The sequence below is a fragment of the Callorhinus ursinus genome, unplaced genomic scaffold (genome assembly GCF_003265705.2).
Source record: "Callorhinus ursinus isolate GAN/ISIS: 27379988/994484 unplaced genomic scaffold, GSC_fseal_2.0 scaffold4, whole genome shotgun sequence".
Classification (NCBI taxonomy): Eukaryota; Metazoa; Chordata; class Mammalia; order Carnivora; family Otariidae; genus Callorhinus; species Callorhinus ursinus.
In genome coordinates, this window is record NW_027397066.1 from 34,443,916 (window position 1) to 34,467,394 (window position 23,479).

General features: G+C 43.6%; 1 long non-coding RNA gene across 1 annotated transcript; it reads right to left on the reverse strand.

Annotated features, from left to right (window-relative positions):
- Positions 1–1,562: 1,562 nt before the first annotated feature.
- Positions 1,563–19,456, reverse strand: LOC141372450 (uncharacterized). Its single transcript, XR_012377705.1, has 5 exons — positions 19,282–19,456; positions 13,602–13,731; positions 12,910–12,950; positions 12,601–12,751; positions 1,563–1,907 (listed from the first exon to the last, which is right to left on the reverse strand). It is a non-coding gene; the product is annotated as an uncharacterized lncRNA (long non-coding RNA).
- Between the last annotated feature and the right edge of the window lie 4,023 nt (positions 19,457–23,479).

Genomic DNA, 23,479 nt, shown 5'->3' on the forward strand with positions numbered 1-23,479 from the left:
CACCCTACCACACGCCCTGTGCCACACCAGCCAGGGTCAGCCATGGAGCGCACAAAAATAACTGGGCCTTGGTGGGCAGAGATCGTGAAGCCAGACTATGATGCCTGATGATAAATTAATGAGAAAACTCCCATCACCTGGTGGGTAATTTTTTTCTAATTAAGTTAATCGGATTTTTTTATTATAAAAGGAATGCATGCTCATTATCAAATATTTGTACAATGCAGAAAAAATAGAAAGTTGGAGGACAAAAACAAAGCGTACAGGTGGGTAGTTATAGTCCCAGAATTATTAGTCATTTTGACGGGGCACCGGTTTTTAGAGTCAACTATAGTTCTACTTTGCAGTTTAACTACTTGTGTCTCCCCTAAGTCAATGCCACAGTTATTCATCACAATTCCCTTGGAGAAGGCAAAATTGTATCTGTCTGGACTCTAGGCCCACTTAAAATTTCGAGGTAAACCACTCTCCTGAGAGTCACCTGAGACTCACCTCCTGGCATCCTTCCATTCAGGCCCCAGGATCTCTCCTTAAAGAACGCCTTCCCCAGGCCAGCTCCCTGGACAGCAGCTTTCATGGAGCACTAGAACTCTTAGTTTTTCCCCACAATCACATTTCTTTAAATTTCTCTGAAATCTACTGTTTTTATAGAGTGTCCCATGTTTGACAGAATTTCTGGCAATTCATCTCTTTGTTCCCCTCTCTGTAAAGTGTGAACATTTCTACAAAAGGATAAAAGCAGAATAATAAAGCAAACGTCAGGCAAGATTTTGGCTCAGGTACAGGAATCAAATATCCATCGACCTCAGCTATTTACAGCTCAGGAGGCAACAAATGAAGGAAGGTTCCTAATCAGCCAAAGCAGCATCACCAAACCAAGGTCCCAACAGCCATGCACCCTCTCTCTTCGTCACTCTTATTAGAACCCCCATTCAAGAAAGTGAGATTTTTCAGTTCTCTTAGTTGTGAGGAGCCAACTGCAAGGTGACAGTGGATTCTGGTGGAAAGACAACAACCCAATGGACATGAAGGAAATAGGAAGACTATCGAAGTATGGGCACAAGAATTCGAAATGCATAGTAAGCTGAGGCCATCTTGTATGGGGTAAATAGTTCTCTGCCCCTCCCTGCCCCTTGATGTATTACCACATTACCATAGAACGCAATTATGATAATGATGTTGAATTGTGTTCTGTAGAGAGCTGAGGGGAAAAAAGGAGAATATGTGACCCATTTTAGAAATAATTGTTTAAAAACTTTCAGGGAGATATCTGAATTATATGGTAACCACAGTTATTAGAACAAGTTTATTGGGGCATCTGGGTGGCTCAGTTTGTTAAGCTCTTGATTTCAGCTCAGGTCATGATCTCAGGGTCATGAGATCAAGCCCCACGTCTGGATCCATGCTCAGTTGGGTGTCGGCTTGAAATTCTGTCTCTCTCTCTCCCTCTGCCCCTCCCCCTGCTCACGTTCTCTATCTCTCTCTTAAAATAAATAAATAAAACCTTTAAAAAAAAAAAAGAACAAGTTTATTGAGAGGGGGAGTTTGAGACTGCGCTGATTGTTATTATGGTTGACCAAGAAGCCTCCCGATGCCACTCACCTCCTCTAAGCTTACGAGGGCACAGCTTGATCTCTTTTGTTCACTGTCTTGCAACAGTGACACTGGTGGTCCATAATTGATGACCAAAGTGATATTTGTTAAATAACTAAAGGCTGATGGGAAGTCTCAGTGGCAGAGATGAGGATGGTTATAAAAAGCACTATCAAGGCAGAGCGCCTGAGACTTGGCTTCAGGAGACACAGAGGATACTATGGCTATCATCTTATCTTGAAGATGTCCCAACAGAAAAGTATTTAGCTCTTTTTTTGTAGTCAATAGAGTAGTAGTAAAATATTTTGAAGCACCTTGAAAAACAAAGTAAAATATATGTATTATAGACAGATGGCTGTGGCAAATAAATGTGCATAATGATAAAGACTTAAGCACGGGGCGCCTGGGTGGCTCAGTTGGTTAAGCGACTGCCTTCGGCTCAGGTCATGATCCTGGAGTCCCGGGATCGAGTCCTGCATCGGGCTCCCTGCTCGGCGGGGAGTCTGCTTCTCCCTCTGACCCTCTTCTCTCTCGTGCTATCTCTCATTCTCTCTCTCTCTCAAATAAATAAATAAAATCTTTAAAAAAAAAAAAGACTCAAGCACAACAAAGTTCATTTATTACAGTAATGGGTGGGTGAACAGGTCAGCCCTTCCTCACCAGGTGCCCAGACACACACACTGATGGAGACCTCTGCCATCTTCAAGAAGGGACTTTCAGGGTGCTTGGGTAGCTCAGTCGATTAAGCATCTGAGTCTTGATTTCGGCTCAGGTCACGATCTCATGGTTGTAGGATGGAGTCTCTGTGTGGGGCTCCACACTCAGCAGGGAGTCTGCTTGAGATTTTCTCTCCTCTCCCTCTGCCCATCCCCCGGCTCTTTCTCACTCTCTCTCTAAAATAAATAAAACTAAAAAAAAAAAAAAAAAAAAGGAGGGACTTTCAAGGTCACTCTCAGAGGTTGTCTCCATTCCAGCCTGACAGGGGAGAAGGACATACAATACTTCCACTCCCACTTCATTAGTTAAAACATAGTCCCATGGCCACACCTACCTGCAAGGAGGGCTAGGAAATGAGCTCTGCTATGTGTCCAGGAAGATGAGAAAATGGATTTTGGAGAACAGCTAGCAGTCTCTACCATAACTTGATTAGCTGAACTTAACAATTACCTTTGCTCAGAGTGGTTCAACTAGCAATAAACTTCTTCCCTTTGTTTATCTAGAAAAAGAAAAATTACCCTCCCTCAATCATCTAACAAATGCTCTATACTTCCACTCTATGAGAAATAACATAAACGAGCAAAAGTTCATATAAGGAATTTATGCATACAGGGTATGTCTTGAATTTATTACAGATGTAGCCCAATCTCCTATATGTTCTACACGAAATAATGAAATCACAGCATCTTAGAACTGGAAATGAAAATAGAACTCATGTAACTCCATCCCTTCACTTCCTGGATAAGAACACGGGCGTTAAAATCCTCTGTGGTTTTCCCAAGATAACAAAACCAGTTAGCTTGTGACAGAGAACCTAAACTTGGAAATAATAATTGAAATGAAGAACAGAAATCCTGAGTTTCTGAAAGACCTTTAATCATTGAGGACACTAGGTCCATTCTAATCTGCTTGTAGGACTAACATATTTTTAGAAACATTTTCATCAACAAGAGTTGAAGTCAAAATGATTGCCTTTCTGAATTGATTGAAGATGATGGATTAAAGATGACCACAAGTTCTTTCCCAGTCCTCCACTGAGAGGTGGAGACTATTCCTCCCCTCCCCCAACCCCTGCTTGATCCTGGTATGGCCCTGTGACTGACTTTAACAAAATGCAGCACAGGTGACAGGGTATAACTGCCAAGGCTGTGTCTCAAGTACTCAGCAGCTTCTGAGTTCACAGACTCAGCTACGTCTTAGAACCCAGCCACCATGCCGCAGAAAACCTAAAGCACATAAAGAAGCTGGTGGAGCAGTTCTAAGGCATTCAGGTGGACACCCGCAGCTGACTCCCAGCCTCTAGCCCTACCCACTGCCAGCCAGGTAGATCAGCCTGCCCAATAGGGCCCTGCCCGGATTGTAGAATCACGAGAAAATAAATTGCTGGTTTAAGCCACTACAGTTTGGGGTGGCTCATGATGCAGTGATAAATGATTCAAGCAACTGGCTTTGGCATCCACCTAAGAGAAGCTACACAGTCATTAATTTCATCAACTTAGTAAAATACATTCCAATATTTGGGGCATAGGAGAAAATAGTGTTGAAATATTCCCTTAAATCCCTAGACATAAATGAGAGGGAGATCTATGTGATTACGAATGGTCAGCGGGGCTCTCCAGTAAGGTGAGCAGACACCTGAGAGAAGGAAGGGATCAAGTGTGTGAAGTCAGAAAATGCAAAGGCCCTGAGACAGGAGGGGGCTTGGTAAAACTGAGAGGCATTCCTCTTTACCTGCAACACCTCGAGTTCGGATGGAGATGGAAAAGATTGGGCTTCTTCTTCTCTGTCAGCCCACGTATTCCTTCATTCATATATACATTCAACAGTTATCTGTCAAATACCTGCCATGTGCCAGGCATCGTGACTGGGTCTGAGGATACATATGGTAATGAACAAGAGAGATAAGGGTTAAGATTAAGGTCAGGGTCAATGTATCCAGAGAAGAGAAAACTGAAACTATATAAGTAAACAAATAAATAGATGAGATACTTTCGGATAGGTAAGATCTACAAAGAGAACCGAAAAGGATGAAATGACAAGAAGTGACTGGAAGGAGACTACTTAGATGTCAGGGAAGGGCTCTCCAAGAAAGTGACATTGGTATGAGATCAAAATGACAAGAAGGTTATAGACATGCAGATGTCTGAAAAAGAGTATTCCAGGCAGAGGCAGCAACAAATGCAAATGTCTTAATCCAGGAATGAATTTTGCATCATCAAGAAACAGAGAAGGTCAGAGTGCTTGTAGAAAAATAAAGGAGGAAAGTAGTATCAGATGAAGTCACAGACAGACAGGGCCAACTTCATGTAGAAACTTGTTAGCCATGACAAGCCTGAATTTGATTTTGAGTGCAGTGGAAAGCCATTGAAGGGTTTTAAGAACAGGAGCTCCTCAATCTGATTTGTGTTCTTGGAAGGTCACACTGGCTGCCATGGGAGGCTGAGCGGGCAAGTCTAAGGGACAGATGATGGCAGCTTCGAGTAGGGCTGTATCTGCAGCAACAGAAGGAAGTATACATGTCTGCAATAGGTTGGAGATACAGGGTCATTCGGCCCTCCCAGTGGGCTGAAGGTGGGAATGAAGGAAAGAGAGAAATCACAAAGGACCTCTATACATTTAACGAGAACTGGGGTGACAGAGGTCTCACTTACTGAGATGGAGATGACTGTAGTAAGAGTAGGACTGTGGCAGGAAACCAAGAACACTGTTTTGGTCACGTTAAAGCCCAGAACCCATTTAGACATAGACAAGAATATGACAAGTAAGCAATGGGATTTTTGCGTCTGGGGCTCAGTGGGAAGGCCATAGAATGAGAATCATTGGGCATAGGAGGCATTTAAAGTCTTAACAGTGGATGAAAATTCCTAGGGAGAGACTGTAAAGTGAAAAGAGAATGAAGTCCAAAATCAAGCCCTGGGGGACTCCAACATTAAGGGCTTGAGCAGAGAACACATCAACGAAAGATAATGAAAAGGGTCGGTCAGTGATATAGAAAGGAAGCTAGATTCCCTGTGGTGTCACAGAAGCCAAGAGGAAATATTCTAAGGAAGGAATGACTGGATGTGTTGAATGATTTTTCGAGCTCAGGTAAGAGTTGATCTTACTTGCCATTGTTCAGGCTCAAAGCCTGACTCTTCTTTGTCACCTGCCCCATATCCAATCTAACTGCAAATCTGAAAAATTTTCACCACTTCCAAGTCATCTTCTCACATGGATTGCTGAAATTGCCTCTTAACTGGTCTCTTGGCTTCTGCCTTTGCTTCCTGTGCTTGTTATCTGTTGCTGCATGGAAATTATCCAAAAATTAGCAGCTTAAAATAGGCATTTATTGTCTCACAATCTGTGGGGGTCAGGAATCTGGGAGTGCTTTAGCTGGGTGGTTCTGGCTCAGGGCACCTCGGGAGGTTAGCACCAAGATGTCATCTGAAGGTTTGACTGGAGGATCTGCTTCCAAGATAGATGGCTCATTGACAATGGCAGTTTCCACAGGACCTCAGTTCCTCTCTGGCTCCTGGCAGGAGGTCTCCGGTCCATACCACACTGGCTCTCCATAGGCTCCTGGAGTGCCCTCATGACGTGGCAACTGGCTTCCCCCAGAGCAAGTAAACTAAGAGAGAGAAGGAGGAGGCTACACTCCATCTTCTGTTTAACCTCCAAAGTCACACACTACCACTTATGCCACTTTTATTTGTGAGAAGTGAGTCACTAAATGCAGTCTCCACTCAAGAGGAGGAAATTAGGCTCTACACTTTGAAAAGAGGAGCATTAAAGCATTTGTGGGCACATATTTTAAAACCACCACACTCCTCTATAATCTTTTCTCAAAGACAGAAGTCAGAGTGATCGTTTATGTCAGTTCTCTCCCCAAAGGCTTCTCATCTCATTCAAGTAAAGGCCAAATTCTTACAGTGGGCTTTAGAGTCCTACATGCTGTTGTATCCCTGCAACCTCTTTCCCCTCACTTCCGAGCCCCTCTCCCTTATTCTTTCTACTCCAACTGTTCCAGCCTCCTTGCTGTTCCTGCTACCTCCTCAGGGAATCTGCGCTTGCTGTTCCTCTGCCTGAAATGCAGATCTTCCCAGATATCCAAATGGCTCATTATGGCATTTTACTTAGGTTTTTACCGAGGTGGCACCACCTCAGGGAAATCACCCCTCAGCACTCAATTTAAAACTGCCACTCTCCACTTTCCTCCATAGCATGAATCCCATCTGCCATTCTATATGTTTTACCTAGTTATTTTCGTTTGTGTCTGTCCCTCCCCACTAGCATGAATGTCCATATGGGCAGGGATGTTTGTTTTGTTCACTGCTGGAAACCCAGGGTCTAGAACAGTATCTGGCACAAAGAAAGCACTCAATGAATATCTCCTGAATGTTTGTAGCCAGAGGTAGACAACAGCTGAGGAATCAAGCTTCCAAAATGAGAGTCTGCTCTGGTTCTCAGGTGTTTATATCATAAAGGTCTTTGGAGTCAAACAAAGCTGGATTTGAATCCTGGCTATGCTGCTCATTAGCTGTGTGACCTCGGACAAGTCACTCAATTTCCAGAAGCTCCAGTTTCCCGGTACATAAAACAGCACTAGTGATATTTCTGTCATCAGATTGTTATGAGGATTAAATAAGGTCATACATGAAAAGCACTTGGCCAGTGGGTGCTCAATAGAAGCAGCTAATCTCCCAATCAAATTTGAATTAAATGTGAGATTTAATTGTCCACGATGAAACTTTTGAAGTAAAGAAATTCCAGATACTCGTTCCACCCATATGTAGACCAGTGATTCTGAAATGGAGTAGATGTCACCTCCCAGAAGACATTTAACAATGTCTGGAGACATTTTGGATTGTTACAAATGGGGAATATCACTGCTACCAAGTGGGTAGAGACCAAGGATTTTCCTAAACATTCTGCAGTGCACCAGACAACATCTCCCCCAACCCCAACAATAAGTTATCTGCCCAAAATATCAACAATGCCAAGATTAAGGAACTCTGAGTAGACATGCCATGAGACCATTTAAAGACCACACCTCATCATTCCTTCAAGTCTTCCTCCCACTCCCCCAGACCTTTCCACCTTTCCACCTTTCACATTATCCTCCAAATTTCTATTTTTATTGAAAACCCCATGAACCCTGCAAATTCTCTAAGGAGTATAAATTCAGTCATCCTCACAGAGGCAAATTTCACTTCAACGAATATGGTCATGGTCAAAAACTACCTCATGGTCACATTTGCTGATCTCTCTGCCTGGAGCACTCCTCCCCAGTTGTTTTCATGGATTGCTTCATCACTCCCTAATGCTCGTGAACTTCATCTGCTCAACTGTTATTTCCCAAAGAGGCCTTCTCTAATCATCCTTTCAAAAATAGCCCTACCCTGTCATTCTCCATTTGTTTCTTGGAGCCCCTGACATGACACCCCATGCCTATTTGTTTGGAATGGAAGATCCTCAGAGCAAGGATTTGGGTCTTCCTCATGACTATCCCCAGGGCCCAGAACTGTGCCTGACATATGGTGGCTGCTCCGGAAATATTTGTGGAATAAATGAAAAAAAATGTTTCTGGGGGGTGCCTCCTGGCTTAGTTGGTAGAGCTTGTGACTCCTAATCTCAAGGTCATGAGTTCAAGCCCCACTAAGTGAGCTCTTAAAAAATGTTTCTAAGTCAGATGCAATGATACCCGTATTTCATATTTAATAGTCAACGTAATTATTTCCTCAAGTGTAAAAAATGTATTTAAGCCTCTTGGAGTTCTCAATAATAGAATCTGACCTTTGTCAGAGAGTCCCATGGGGAGACAAAGACAGAGAGAACTGACCCACGTCTCAGACTTTCCAGCCCCAGTTTGGGTTCTGACACTTATATTCACCATACGAGTAAGTGTGCGTGTGAATACATGCAAGAGAGGGAGGGAAATTTTGGAAAAATCCAGATAGTAGGCTTGCTTAAATATTAACAACACCAACAACAATAATAAGAGCTACCACTCATTAAGCAATATTAGCTTTTGACACTATGCTTGGAGTTTTAGCATACTATATTATTTCATTCAATCCCCTTTACAGCCTCTTAAGGTAAGGTATCACCACCCCATTTTACAAATGAAATAAAGGCCTAATGAAGGACAGCAACTTGCTGCAAGACGCCCAGCTAGCATGCTGTGGGCCTGGAGTCAGAACCCGGGCCTGTGACTCTAAAACCCATCTTACATATTTCATCACTATGCAAACACCAACTCTGACCCCAACCTGAACCAGGGGGCAAATTCGCAAATAACAAAGAACGATTTCCACTGCAGCAAAACAGGATTTTTTTTTCCTTTTGTTCTCTTTTTTGTTGTTCTTTTGAACAAAATGTTCTCTTGTAATAATTCTTCTAACCATCCCCACAAAGAAGTTTGGACAATTATATCAAAATTGGTTTTTAAATAGTACAATGTACTTTTTAAACTCATCATTTTACAGACTGCGTCCAGTGTAGGAGACACTCTGCCAAAAAAATGGGATCTCTTCACAGTCAGGGATTGCTCCCTGGAAGGAGAAACCAGCTTCTTTCCTTCCAACCCACAGGGGTGGCCCAGGGCCGGGCACAGAGCAGGAGCTCAGCCAGTGCCTGGTTTGCTCCCCTCTTGCTGCTCCTTCCCTTTCCTCTGTAAACCCAGAGGCCTGGTCTTGAAGGCCTCCTTCCATGGCACACGGCATTGGCTCATTAAGTAAGGTAAGCATTGGCTAAGCATACCATAAAGCTTGGTCCTGGCCTCCACCTTCCCCACCCTTCAATCCATTCAGACAGGGGCTGCCCCTTGCTCCTTGGCCCTCCCAAAGTTTTGGTTCAGACTGAGCTGCCCTTCAAAACACAGCTGCCTCTGCTATGTGGCTGGGATTTCAGCTGCCCTTGAGGCCTTGTCGGGCTCTGTCTTCTGCCCTACCTGTTCCTGCCATAATTTCCCAACAGCACTGGTTGAGGAAAAGTTGGCTGAAATCCACCCTCTCTTTTTACTACCAAGGCAAAGACGAGTCAATATGCAAAACTCTCTCTGCAGAGTTCCTCTCATTATGTACAATTCAGGGATTCCCAAGTTGAACTTATTTTGCTAGAAATTACAATTTGGATAGACCTCATACCTCTCTTTTTTTACCCTCTGGTATAAAATCAATGCCATTTCAAGATTACTTAGTTGATCACAATTATTGGACTGATTGCCTGATTTTCTACCCACACAAGGATTCCTGATATGTCTTTCATCTGGAAATCAGAGCATGTCTTCTTTCTACTTGGAAATTATATTCATATTATTTTTTATATTGTTATGGTGCTTTGTACCTTTCAAAACTGTTTCTTATACTGATCTCAGTAATAAGTCCAAAAAAGACTATAAGCTTCCCAAGGGCATGGATCATCTCTATCTTATTCATCATAATAGAGTAGTACTTCAAATATGTTTGCTGAATGAATGGTTCATCCTGGATTAGAAGCCAGAAGCCCTGGTTTCTAGCGCTGGCTGTTCATAGTCTAAGCCAGCACTGTTCAAGAGAAATAGAATATAAGCCACATACTACTTAGAATTTTCTAGTAGCTACACCTTTTAAAGTAAAAAAAAAGTAAATACATTTCAATAATACATTTGTACTTAATATATACCACATACTGTCTTCCTATCATGTAATCAACATAAAAATTATTAATAAGATACTTACATACTTTTCTTTATATAGGTCTTTAAAATTCAGGGTCTATTTTATAGTTACATCTCAGTCTGGAATAGCCATTTTTTAAAAATAGACTTTATTTTTTTAAAGATTTTATTTATTTATTTGACAGAGAGAGAGAGAGAACACAAGCAGGGGGAGGGGGAGAGGGAGAAGCAGGCTCCCCACTGAGCAGGGAGCCCGATGTGGGGGCTCGATCCCAGGACCCTGGGATCATGACCTGAACCAAAAGCAGACGTTGAACAACTGAGCCACCCAGGTGCCCCGCATCCAACTCTTGACTTTAGCTCAGGTCATGATCTCAGGATCATGAGATCTAGCCCTGCATCAGGCTCTGCGCTCAGGGGGAAGTCTGCTTGCGATTCTCTCTCTCTCTCTTCTCCCCCTGCTAAAATAAATAAATAAATCTTTTAAAAAAGAATCAAGCAGAAGGTACAAAGACTTCCCACATATTCCCTGACTCCACACATGCACAGCCTCCCCTACTATCAACAACCTGCACCAGAGTGGTACTTTTGTTACAACTGATGAACCTACAATGACATAGCATCATCATCCAAAGTCCGTAGTTTGCATTAGGTGCATTCTGTGGATTTTGACAAATGTATAGGGACATGTATTCACCATTATAGTATCATATGGAGTGGTATCCTGCCCTAAAAATCCTTGGGCTCTGCCTATTCATCCTTTGCTCCCTGTTAACCCATAGCAACCACTGATCCTTCTACTGTTTCCATAGTTTTGCCTTTTCCAGAATGTCATATAGCTGAAATCATATAGCATGTAGCCTTTTCAGATTGGTTTCTTTCACTTAGTAATAGACATTTAAGCTTCTTCCATGTCTTTTAATGGCTTGATAGCTCATTTCTTTTTAGCACTGAATAATATTCCATTCTTTGGATGTACCACAGTTTACATATACATTCACCTATGGACGGACATCTTGGTTGCTTCCAAGTTTTAGCATTTATGAAGAAAGCTGCTATAAACATATGTGTACAGGTTTTTGTGTGGACATGAGTTTCCAGCTCATTTGGGTAAATACTAAGGAGCACAACTGCTGGATCATTTTGTCAGGAACTACTTAAATTACTCAACGGTCTTCCCAAGTGCCTGCATCATTTGTCATTCCCACTAATAGTAAAGAAGAGTTCCTATTGTTCCACATCCTCACCAGCACTTGGTGTTGTCAGTGTTTTGAATTTTAGTAGGTGTGTAATAATATCTCACAGTTGTTTTAATTTGCAATTGCCTAATGAGATGATGTCGAACAACTTTTGCTATGCTTGTCATCTGTATATCTTTGATGAAGTTCTGTTCATGTCTTTTGCTCATTTTTTCATTGGGTTGTACATCTTCTTATTGTTGAGTTTTTGGGGTTTTTAAAAATTTTTTTTTTTAATATTTAATTTATTTATTCACGAGAGACAGAGGGAGAGAGAGAGAGAGAAGCAGGCTCCCAAGGAGCAGGGAGCCCGATGCGGGACTCGATCCCAGGACCTTTAAAATTTTTTTAAATTTGTATTTATTCATTTGAGAGAGAGAGCACAAGTAGGCAGAGCGGCAGGCAGAGGGAGAGGGAGAAGCAGGCTCCCCGCTGAGCAAGGAGCCAGATGTGGGACTAACTAGATCCCAGGACTCTGGGATCATGATCTGGGCCAAAGATAGACACTTCATTGACTGAGCCACCCAGGTGCCCCTTATTGTTGAGTTTTAAGAGTTCTTTGTATGTCTTAGATAATAGTCCTTTTCCAGGTATGTCATTTGCGAACATGCTCTCCTCCTCTGTGCCTCATCTCATTTTCTTGATGGACTAGCCACATTTCAAGTACTCAATAGTACTCTACAGTCATAGTACCCAATAGTACTACCAGGGACTGTGTTGGACAGCACAGCTTTTAATAGATTGCCCTGGTAATGGGATGCAGCCACTTAACCTCTGAGATGGGGCATCCAAGGGGAAATACCTAATTGGTGGTTGAATCCAAGATGTTGGGATTCAGAAGAGAAGTTCAGGCAGAATTTAAAGACTTGAGTTATCAACAGTGAGATGGTAGCTGATGTTCACAAATGATGATACTACCCAAGAAGAGAGTATTGACTGGGAAGAGAAGAGGATTAGAACTGATTTTTAAATAACATCTCCATTTGGGATGGTGAGGAATATTCTCAAATTCAGGACATCCCCAACTCATTTCATTATTTCCCCCAGATCTTCTTACTCATTCACCAGCTTGCATAAGCTGGAGATCCAGAAGCCATCCTCATCTCCTCCCTCAGCTTCTAGCACTCATCTGAGGCCAACTCCTCCTGCTGACTCTATATCCTAAATTGCTCTTGCATCTGTCCGCTATTGTCATCCTTATTTCATCATTCGCACCTGGATCACTGCCATAGCTCCCTCACTGGCCTCTCCATCTCCAGTCAGGCCTCACTCCAGTGTATTCTGCACACTGATGCCACAGTGGTCATTTAAAAGGTAAACCTGATCATGTCACTCCTGACTTAATCCTTCAGTGATTCCCCATTACATTCATAACAAAGTCTAACTTCAACATGGCATACAGGCTTTCATCCTTACCTCATGTACCCTGAGCTCCAATACCACTGGTTTGCACTCTTTCATGCTTGCTTTCACATCCTTGTCTCTGCTGCAATCTGAATGTTTGTGTCCTCCTCACATTCATACATTGAAGTCCTAATCCAAATGTGTTGGTACTCAGAGGTGGGGCCTTGGGAAGATAATTCGAGTTAGATGAGGTCATGAGGGTAATGGCCCCATGATGGGATTAGTGCCTTTATAAGAAGAGGAGACCAGAGACTTCTCTCTCCACCACATGAGGATGCAGCAAAAAGGTGGTCGTGTGCAAACCAGGAAGAGGGTTCTCACCAGACGTCAATCTTCTGGCACCTTAATCTTGGACTTGACAGCTTCCAGAACCATAAGAAATAAATGTTTGTTGTTTAAGCCACCCAGTCTGTGGGGTTTTGTTATAGCAGCCCAGGCAGACATGTTTCCCTCTGCCTTCTTCCCACACCCCCTCTCCCTCCCCTCCTTTCCACCTGGGTAACTCCAGTCTTTTACTTTAAGACTCAGCACAGTATCCTCTGTTCCACATGGCTTTCTCTGGCTGTTCCGTACTAAGCTGGGTGTGCCTCCTCTCCCCTCCTAGATCACCATGTGCCGTGCCTTTAATAGGATTTTGTGAGCGTTGTATATTCGTCTGTCTTGCTACCTGGACTGTGGACTCCCTGAGGTTGCCATCTCTGTACTCCTCCACCCCAGAAATTTGCCCAGTGTTTGGCAGAAGGTATTTGGTATTATGGAATAAAAGAGCAGTAGAATACCACCCCAGTACCCTGAGAAGGAGCAGGCAGGACTCTCTTGTAATCTTACCCAAGGAATTTCTTCAGAGTTAAACTGTTGGGTGAAAGGAGGAAGTAGCCCCAGAAGTATTGGAGGACTGAAATATGCTTAATGTTAATTGGTAATGTTAATTGGTAATGGTTAGGATTTTTATGATTTTATTATGACTGGGCAGGGCCACGCTCCCTCTGGAGGCTCTAGGGGAGAGTTCTCACCTTGCCTCCCCCAGCTTCCAGTGGCTGCAGGAAGTCTACTATAATCCCTTCTGTTGTGGCCCCATCAGCGTCTCCGCCTCCTGTTCCGTGTGTATCAGATTTCCCTCTGTCTCATCACATGGAATCCTATCTGAGGATAAATAGAATGGCATGGGGGGCCCAATGGATAATCCAGGATAATCTTCCATCTAAATAGCTTTAACTTAATCACAACTGCAAAGACCCTTTTTCCAAATGAGGTAACATTTACAGGTAGCCGAGATGAGGATTTAACATCTGTGGGGCCACCACTACATTTCTCAGCTGTTAAAATGGGCATACTAACTGCGTTTGCTTGAGTTCTGTCCTGGAAAGTAGGCCTGAGACAAGGACTTGTGCACGTAGAATTTGGGGGGAAGTGATCGCAGGGAACAAGAGGGAAACTAGGGAGAGTACAACCCGGAAGGAGGGCAAGTCCACAGCAGCACACATTATTGAGCTGGTCCTAGTGCGCAGCTGGGGCTCCGTCCTGAGGAGGACCCTCTGAGAACTGTGTAGGCCTCAGAATTGTCCTTTTGAGGGATAGAAGAGGGAGCACTTAATCACCTGGCTTTGGCCCCGTGGGCATCTGAAGGCGGTCAAACCCCAGAGCAGAAAGCACGACAGAAGCAATACAGCTGCAACAAGGTGCCACGGGGCTGCACCTGTAGGAAACTGATTGTCATGGCAACGGCTGGACTAAAAAGAGGAGTGAAGTGGCAGCTAGGTGAGGCATACAATCAATGGTCCTGTACATCAAGGGTTGGAGGAAGGGTTAAATGCAGCCATGTGTATATCACATGGAAAACACTCGAAAAAGATTAGCCATCATTTTGGTTGCTGCTATTACTAATATCACATGCGTGGCATGTTGCCCAGCATATGGGCAAATCTCAACATACGTTTGCTGGCTGACTGATGAATGGATGGAAGGGAGGGAGGGAGGGAGGGAGGGAGGAAGGAAGGAAGGAAGGAAGGAAGGAAGGAAGGAAGGAAGGGCGGGCAGACAGACAAAAACCAACAAACACACCAATCCATGTTTTTGAAAAAAATTGTTTGGTATTTTAATTATGTAGTCAAATGTGGGTGGCTTTGAGGCACCAGGTGAATACAAAAGAACACGGGCCTAGCACCCAAGTTTAATGCTTTTTTTAACCTAACTGGTTCGGTTTTTTCTTCCACTACAATCAAAGTTCAACGAGACTTTCTCAATTCACTTAGAGTTTTCATTGCCCTGGGCCATTCTGAGATTCAGATCTCAGCTATTTTGCTCCAGCTGTGAATAAATTAGAGACCTCATGGTGTGTCGTGCTGGGAGCGACTTAACTTTCAATCCTGGAGTGAAATATTTTCTTAAGACACACATGCCCTTTATTCTTGCCCTAATTCTGGGGTACAGGATTACAGGTTAGCAAGGTGCCAACAGCCTTTTGGAAGAGAATATATACTGACTCCTATCATCATTATCATCTTCCTCCTTCTCGTAAACAAACACTTCACGCTTCACTAGATGCTTACTAGGCAGTAACCCCTGTGTTGGGTGCTAAGAATAAGAGATTCATATGCGTACCCTTAATGAAGGTATATTGTGTTTGGGGAGCTAGTATAGTTACATGAAAATAATGTTGCCAGGCAACTTATGATAAGGGCCTGTTGAATGCTTCTGACAAAACTCCTGAAGTTCAGGGGTAAGGGGAGAGTACTCACAAGTTACTGTAGCTCATCAAATCTTCCTGAAGGATAGAGCAAGCTCAGGCCTTGAAGGAAGTGTGTAGGACTTAGATACTTTGAAAGGGGCTAGGAGGAAGCGATTCTAGGCAAGAGGAACCGTGTGCGCTAGGAGCTCATCACTCTCTAAGGGGAGCTCTGACTCGGGGATTTTAGGCCGATGAGTTTGCACACAGGATGGAGAAGAGTAAATACTCATGCTCTGCCATTCATCATAGCTCAAGGAGGAAATGCTGCTACCCAGAGCTGAGCCAGGCTACCCGTTTCTGATCCAGTGGCTACAGTGCCAAGAATAACTTAATTTGGGTTTGAGGCTAGTGAGATCACACTTGGCTAACTTTCCTCTAGCCAGGTCATGGTTGGCTGATGCTCCCTGGCAAGAGTGTTACGAAAGAAAATCCCTCTTCTTTTAATGTTTAACCCTATGTTTCCCATCTTTCCTGCTGCTGCCTGGTTCTGCAATGGGAAAGAAAGATTATCCTCTTGGGTTTACTCATACAGCCATCTGTTTCATCAGCAAATACTTATTGAGCACCTACTACGTGCTTCACTCTATGCGAGGCACTGGGGACTCAATAGTGAGCCAAAACAACCATGGGCCTTGCTCCTGTGGGGCTAATAGTGTAGTGATGTAGACAGTTGCTAATCTGATAATCATCCCAGTAAACGCAAAGTCACAGCTGGGGTGAATTCCCAGAGTTTCCGGATGTGTTGGTATGGGGGTTACCTAGAGAGGCCAGGTGGGACCTGAAGAAGCGACCATCTGGCTGAGGTCTGAAGGACAGCAGGCTGAGTTAAAAGTTAACCAGATGAGAATGTGGGGCAAGATCATTCCAGACGGATGTCCCTGTAGCAGAAGAGGGTGCAGCTCATTTGAGGAACCAAGAGAAGGCTGATGGGATGGGGACATAGAGACTCGGGGGAGAGAGGGCAGGATGAGCTTGGAGAAGCAGACACACCCTACAAAGCCATGCTTTGTGGTCCGTGTCATGGATTTTGGCCTTTTAGCCTGAGAGTAATGAGGAGCCATCAGAGCCCCAAGTCGATGCTGCTGTGGAGCGACAGGGTTGGCTGCCAGACTGGAGTGGAGTTAGCACGGGTTCTGCCAGTGCTATGAGGCTCAAGTATCAGCCTTTGTGGTAGTAAAATATAAAATTGTTCCAAGTTGGTCAGGCACTAACAGCTGGGTGCTGTCACAGAGACCACAAATAATCCTGATCTCCAGCTATATCTTTCTCTACGGCAGCATCATGGCTCCACGGGTCATGGATCAAGTCCCCTCACTCTCACTCACATGGTCCAAGGTGGCCCACCACCACCAGGACAGCATTCCAGACAGCAGGGAGGGAGAAAAGAGACCATAGAAGGGTATGACTATTCTTTCAAGGACATAACCTAGAAATTGCACACACTATTTTTGCTCACGTCCCATTGATCACAATTACGTTCTTGGCCTCTCCTAGCTACAGGGAAGCTGGGAAATGTGGTCTTTCTCCTAAGTAGCCCTGTACCTGCAGCTAAAAATTCTACCACTTCTCCCAGAGAAGGGAAAATAAATCTGGGTGGAAAGTTGGCAGCCTCTGCCACAGGGCCTTTAAAGATCACCCAGCACCAGGTCAATGAATACAGATATACATTCATTTGATGACCACCTAGTGTTTGTCATGCTCGTGCTGGGGCAGAGGTTATAAAGCTGAGGGAGACCCAGGAACGACCCTCAAGTGGCTCCCCATCTAGCTCAGTGGAGCTCAAACTTGGCTCTATGTTAGAAACAGCTGAGGAGGTATTAAATCTCTCAGCCCTCATGTCTCAGCTCCTCCCAAGTAAATCAAAATCTCTGAGAACTAATTACTGGTGTGTCTTAAAACTCCCCGGGGGCTTGCAATGTGCTGCCAAGGTTGAGGAACACTAGCTGAGTGGAAGAGAGACATGGGTTAGCAGACAGCCCTGACGCCCGCCCTCGGAGAGAGAAAGCTGCAAGCCTCTGGTGGGGGGGCGGGCTGGGGGGGGCGGGGAAGCACAAGGAAGCACGTGACTCCTTAAAGAGACAAGGCTCATCGGAGACTGCCCAGAAGAAGGGACACATGAGCGGAGTCTTAGAAGTAGTGGCAGTTTGCCAGGCGCACTTGGCTGGGATGGGCATTCTGGTAGAGCAAGGAGTATGCGCAAAGGCGCAGATCTGTGAACCCTTTTTGGAATTCTAAAATAAGTGGAAAATTTTTCCTCAAATTATACTACGTTCTCACGCTTGCCACCATTGAAAGAACCCTGCTCATAGTATCTGAAAGCAACTTCTAGCCTGCAAACGGTCAAATATTTAACATTTTGTACTCCTTCCTCCACTACTGCCTATAAACACTGAGCCTTGTAGGTTCCAGGGGCTACTTTTGAGGCCCCTGAGCCTCAGTGATGAGCCGCATGATGAGGTAGGGTGTCTTTCCTAAGGGGCAGAGCCTTGGCATCAACCAAATAGGATGGATTCCACTAGATCCGCTGCTGGGCTCCGCTTTAACCCTTTGGTTGTTGAAACACAGGGAGATGATGAGCTGAGAAGACCCGGTTAGCAGAGATGCACTTGAGGGGCTCAGACATTTGAGCAAATGATATGACCATACACTTGCTTCCTGGCTTCATGTTAGCCCTGGGCAAGGTGCCTTACTGAGTATCAGAAAACCAGGTATTACCCCAGTCACATGCAAGATGTCAGTGAGGCTGAGATGTGACACCAACCATCAAAGTAGAGATATGGCAAAGGACAGGGGTGACAAGGTGGAACACTAAAGCATTAATCGGGTAGGAATCCAGACGAAGGAACATAGGGCACGAGTAATAGAAGAAAGGAAGACAGACATGGCGAAAGTCAGGAACAAAACAGAGGCCCACGAAATGCTGTAGTCTGAAGCTCCGGTTATCAAATCCTCAGAAAATAGTTCTCCGCAGCCCTCTTCAGTCCTTTCCCATCTCCTACCCAGACTGAGGTTAGGCAAAATGGCAAGAACCAAACTTCTGGTATGGCCCAGAGTTTTCTAGCTCAATCTCTGATGACTCAGAGGGGAGAGGAGTGAAGCAAGGAATGTGCCCAACACAGCTGTCACCCATGAATGCTCACAGCTGGCCCAGGGGAGGAAGGTCCAGGAAAGAGCTACTTATGTCAGGCTTGGCTTTGGCCCCTTATCCAAAATGAGAAGTGGACAATAGGAGGCCATTGTGTATCCAATCAACTCTCAATTATCCAGGGGCAGATTCTCCACTCTGTGGGTCCCCCCTGCTCCCTTTGAGTTCCCTCCAGCTGTCTGCCCTTTGACCGGTTTCCTGCCCATCAGAGCCACAGTCAGAGGGTGGGCAGGTGGAGGAAGGGCAAGGAAGTAAAATTCAGATCAGTCTTTTTATAGCTGTTCCTTAGACTCTCTTGCAGAAGGAGAAGACTCATTGGTTAAACCAACATTCGGTTTATTTGGGGTTTTAATTTATCAGGGCTCTGCCTCATTCTCCATTAGCATGGATAATTGGTAATTGGCTAAGTGATATTTATTCAATCTGTGGCGCCTCTGCCATTGTAGCTGCCTTGTTTCATTTTAAAAGTCGTCTGCATTAGTAAACGCTATATTGAAATGATTTTCTTAATGCACTTAGAGCTCTGCTATTTTAGCATAAAACCTACATCTGCATTCCCTGTTTGGGAAGGGGTAGTTTAGAACCAGTGGGAGCGACCACACATATGGGGGGGCACGTATCCATTGGAATATTTAAGTTAAACGGATACAGTTACATTTATCTCACTTTCAAATAGAAGCAATCCAAAGCTGAAACAGATTTGTGTGGGCAGTTTTTAAAGATCCCCCTGGGGTTTTTGTGAGGTCGAGGTGAAGGCAGAGCAGATTTCTGATTCCTCTCCTATGACTGCCCCTTAAATCAGACATCTTCGTTGACTCACCTGCATAAAACAAAGGTAATTCTTTTCCTCAGCGGAGTTTAAAAAGTTGAACTCACTTCTGTCGGTACAGAAAGAAATTCATTAAGTTTGGAGGCACCATTCAGGTTTACAGTAGCATTAAAATGAAATCTTGTAACAAGGCAAACGGAGGCAGGATAGGTGACTCGGTTTTGTTGCCAGGCCACAGTATGAGGAAGAATTTACATTCTAGAATTAGAGATAAACATTCCCTTGTGGGGTTCGGGGGTACTTTTTATTACGGATATTCTCGGAATTTGGGAATTGTTTAGAGTTACACATTTTTTAAAGGAGTAGGACCAGCCTCAATTGACCACCAAGAAGTTAGGCTGAGATGTGGGCAAGTTGAGTGCTCACTCTTTGGATTTGGAACAGAGCAGCCTTGCTGTGAACGTGGCTGAGGAGTTGCCTTGGAGCACAAACCTACCCTCAGAGGGGCAGGGTGATATTTTGCAGGGGGCCTCACCTACTCCAAGAAGCTCTGGGTTTGACCCCTAACTTGGTCACTTATTTGCCAGCTTTTAGGAAGCATCTCTGAGCCTTGATTTCACCATCTGACAAATGGGAGTGATAATGGCGCCTCACCCCATAGGAGATGAGGAAGAATGAAGTGCAGAAGGTTGCTTAGCCTGATGCCCAGCACATAATAAGTACTCAAGACCTGTTCAGTCTCCTCAAGACTTGCCTTTACAGTGAGTCTTGGCGCTCTGAAAATCATCAGTAGTTGTGAAAAGAAAGTACGTGAGAAATTGAGAAGAAAGTTGTGAGAAGAAAGGATTTTAGTTGCATAAGATGATCTCTTCCAAGATAACATACTTATTTATCCATTCATTATTTAATAAATTCAGTTCTACTAGGATCCCACCAGGTGCCGTAAATAACGTTATTTTTACCTTCAAGCAGAGACATGTCCTGGGTTAAATTGGCTTGGGAAAGTACGTGCACTTACAGCCAGATTTTGATGAGGGTCCTGAGATAGTCTGTTGAAATCTTATAATAGTCCCATTTCTCAGAGCAGCCTGCCAGATCTGGCCAAAAGGGCAGACCGTGGGATAAACGGTCGAGCAGATATTTGCCTGGTCTCTTACAATGTATGGGACTGCTGTCTCCTGTTTGGGCATTTCAGAAAGCATTCGAATTGCTTTAGATGTCTTACCATGCTAATTAAATAAAATATGACTAATTAAATGTCATAAAGCATGATGTAAACTTGTTAATGTCAGGGGCGATCTTTAGAAACAACTATCAAGATGGGCAAATTTGTCACATGTCAACATTTTTAGTTAATTTTCAGTGGTAAATAAGTAAATTTTATTTAAGAAATGTGAAAACTGGCGATGTGATTAGGGCACCCTATATTTTGTGCCTGATTAGACTGTGGCTCATACGGGGGGCTGGAGAGTCTCCTCCGAATAGTTAACTACCCATTTTTTCAATTAAACATAATGTTATGTTAACATCCTTAAAGAGGTAAATGATGGCACAGTAAATCCAATTAGAATACATACTTACAACTGGATTCTCTTGCAATTTTCAAAAAGCTGACTGCATTTTACATCTTCCCTGCTATTGTCAGAGCGGCTTGAGCACGAGATGCTTGCACCCCCCACCCAGTGTCTGTGCCTTTTCGTGGTGACCTTTGCTGGAAGAGCGGCTGCAGACATCACAAACTCTCACATCAATTTGCCACAATTGGATGTGGCATCTTGCAGCTAATTTGATTTGGGAAGAAATGCACCTGGCTCTGTTTTTTCCCTATAGAATGTAGAGGGAGTTCTGAGTCCTCGCAGATGCCATCTACCCGAGGAGCCCATGTGGTTTTCAAGGTCTAAGCAGTTTGTCTTCATCTCCCCAAATACAACCCGTTACAAAGGGAAAGGAGCTGAATTATTTAATGCAAAAGTAAATTAGATTGGTGTCAGGGAGGGAGAACGAGAAACAAAGTGAACTGAAAAATACAACTGTTGATAGTATGTCCAGTCTTTTTTCCTTAAAAGAGAAGCAAGCCCTTTTAATTTGGCGACTTCTCTTTGTTTTTATCACATCAATGAAACAGTTTCCCCCATATCAGAATTTGAAACAAATGCCAACCTGTCAAATTCGTACTATTTGAAAGACATACAAACATACAAATATAGTTATTGAGGGTTTTATTTTTTTCTGAGTTTCAAACTGATTTGAGGTTGTGGAAAATGGATAAAATGGTAATGTGCTTAATCTATTATTGATGAGTTTAAATAGATCAAAGGGCTGCTTGTTGAAGGAAAAATATAAGTCTCTCTTATTCAGTGACCCATATTTTATCTCAGTTATACTCCAGATATTGAAAAAAAAAAATAACCACTACCACCACCAACAACAAAACCTGCCTTGTAAATGTGATTTACATTGAATAGGTGAGGATGTTCTGAGGGTATAGGGGAGAAAAAGGGTACCGAGTATTTGCCCCAGAGACACAGTGGATTCAATTTGCATGGGAAGAGGGGTTTCCTGGAGAGGTAAATAAATGTTTATTGTATAGAACTCTCCAAGGGCGGCTCACATCGTATCTCTGTCACATTCTTACATATAACATGGCTTATGTACAATAAGGTGGGGGTATTCTTTGGAAAAATACATCTGTCATTTTTTTAAAGTAATCTCTACCCCCAACATGGGGCTCGAACTTACGACCCTGAGATCAAGGGTCCCATGCTCCACCAACTGAACCAGCCAAGCACCCCTAAATCTGTTATATTTTTAAGAGTGAGCCTCAGGTCATGAATCCAGGGTCCTGGGATTGAGCCCCTCATCGGACTCCCTGCTTGGTGGGAAGCCTGCTTCTCCCTCTCCCTCCCCCACTGCTTGTGTTCCCTCTCTCACTGTGTCTCTCTCTGTCAAATAAATAAAAATCTTTAAAAAAAAATAGAGTGAGTCTACACTGGCTCAAAGGTTGAATTGAGGCAGTTTTACTCGTACCTCCATGTTAAGGGTCCAATTCCATATGAGTCACGCATCTGTTTGAAGCAAAGATGGGGTGGGAATGTGAATGATTCTCATCAGGGAAAGGAAGGGGGCTATGGCAAACTCTAAGCAACAAGAGAACAGGAACCATTCTTATTTTGCTGCCCTCCCGCCATCCCTGGTGCCAAGTCTGTAGTTGATGCTCAATTAATATTTATTGAATGAGTTCCTGAAGCTTTGTAACTTCAACAGTTTCCTTTTGCAGAGATAGATCTAACCTAGATATGTCTATTAATAGCAGCCTGACCAGTCATGGGATAACTGTGTGCATACTGGGTTACCTGGTGATTTTTATTTTGAAGATGCAGAGTGTATGATTATTGTCATCACAATTCCTTTGTATGCTTTTGCTATCTTAAAGATGGAAGGCTTTATGGGAACTTTCATGGTTGTAGAGACAAAGGACAACTTACTTTTGGCTGGTGAGAGTGACAGATTATGTCATCTTCAACAAAAGGCAGAAGGCAGGGAAGAATTCAGAGCCAAGGAGCAGGAAACAAAATCAAAACAAATTTCTAGAACTCTCTGCATCCCACAATTACATCACCAACAGTCCTTCCAGTATATCCTCATTCTTTTCTCTGAAGTTGTGATTTTCAGATCATTAGACCGCTCCATTTTTAAAACTAGGGAGATACTTTAACCCAAACATAATCATTTTGTATAATATTCCATTTGGGATTGTAGGAGCCACAACTTATCTCCATGAGACCAGTGACCTGAAGAAGGAAATATTTCAAGAGATTTCTTTAACTCTTCAGGACCTACCACAGAGTAGGAACTCAATAAACATTTGAATGCATAAAGAATCAATTAATTAATGAGTCCAGAAACTAGCACTTGTGAGTCAGGACAGTTGGCTGCTTATAGCAGATGTCAAACGAGCAAAATTACAGTGGCTTACCCAAGAAAAAGCTGATTTCACACTCATGTTAAAGAATTCTGGAGTCAAACAGTAAGAGATTGATATAGATGGCCGTTCTATGCTGTCTTCAGAGACATAGGCTCCTGTCTCTGCAGCTATTCTCACAATATGGCTTCCACCGTCTTGACTGAAGATGGCCGCTGCAGCTGCCGCCATCACATCGCATTGAAGGTGAGAAGATAGGAAGACAGAAGGACAAAAAGTCCCTACAAGCTGAGGCAGCTACTGTTCAGCAGCTTAGAAGCCCCTACA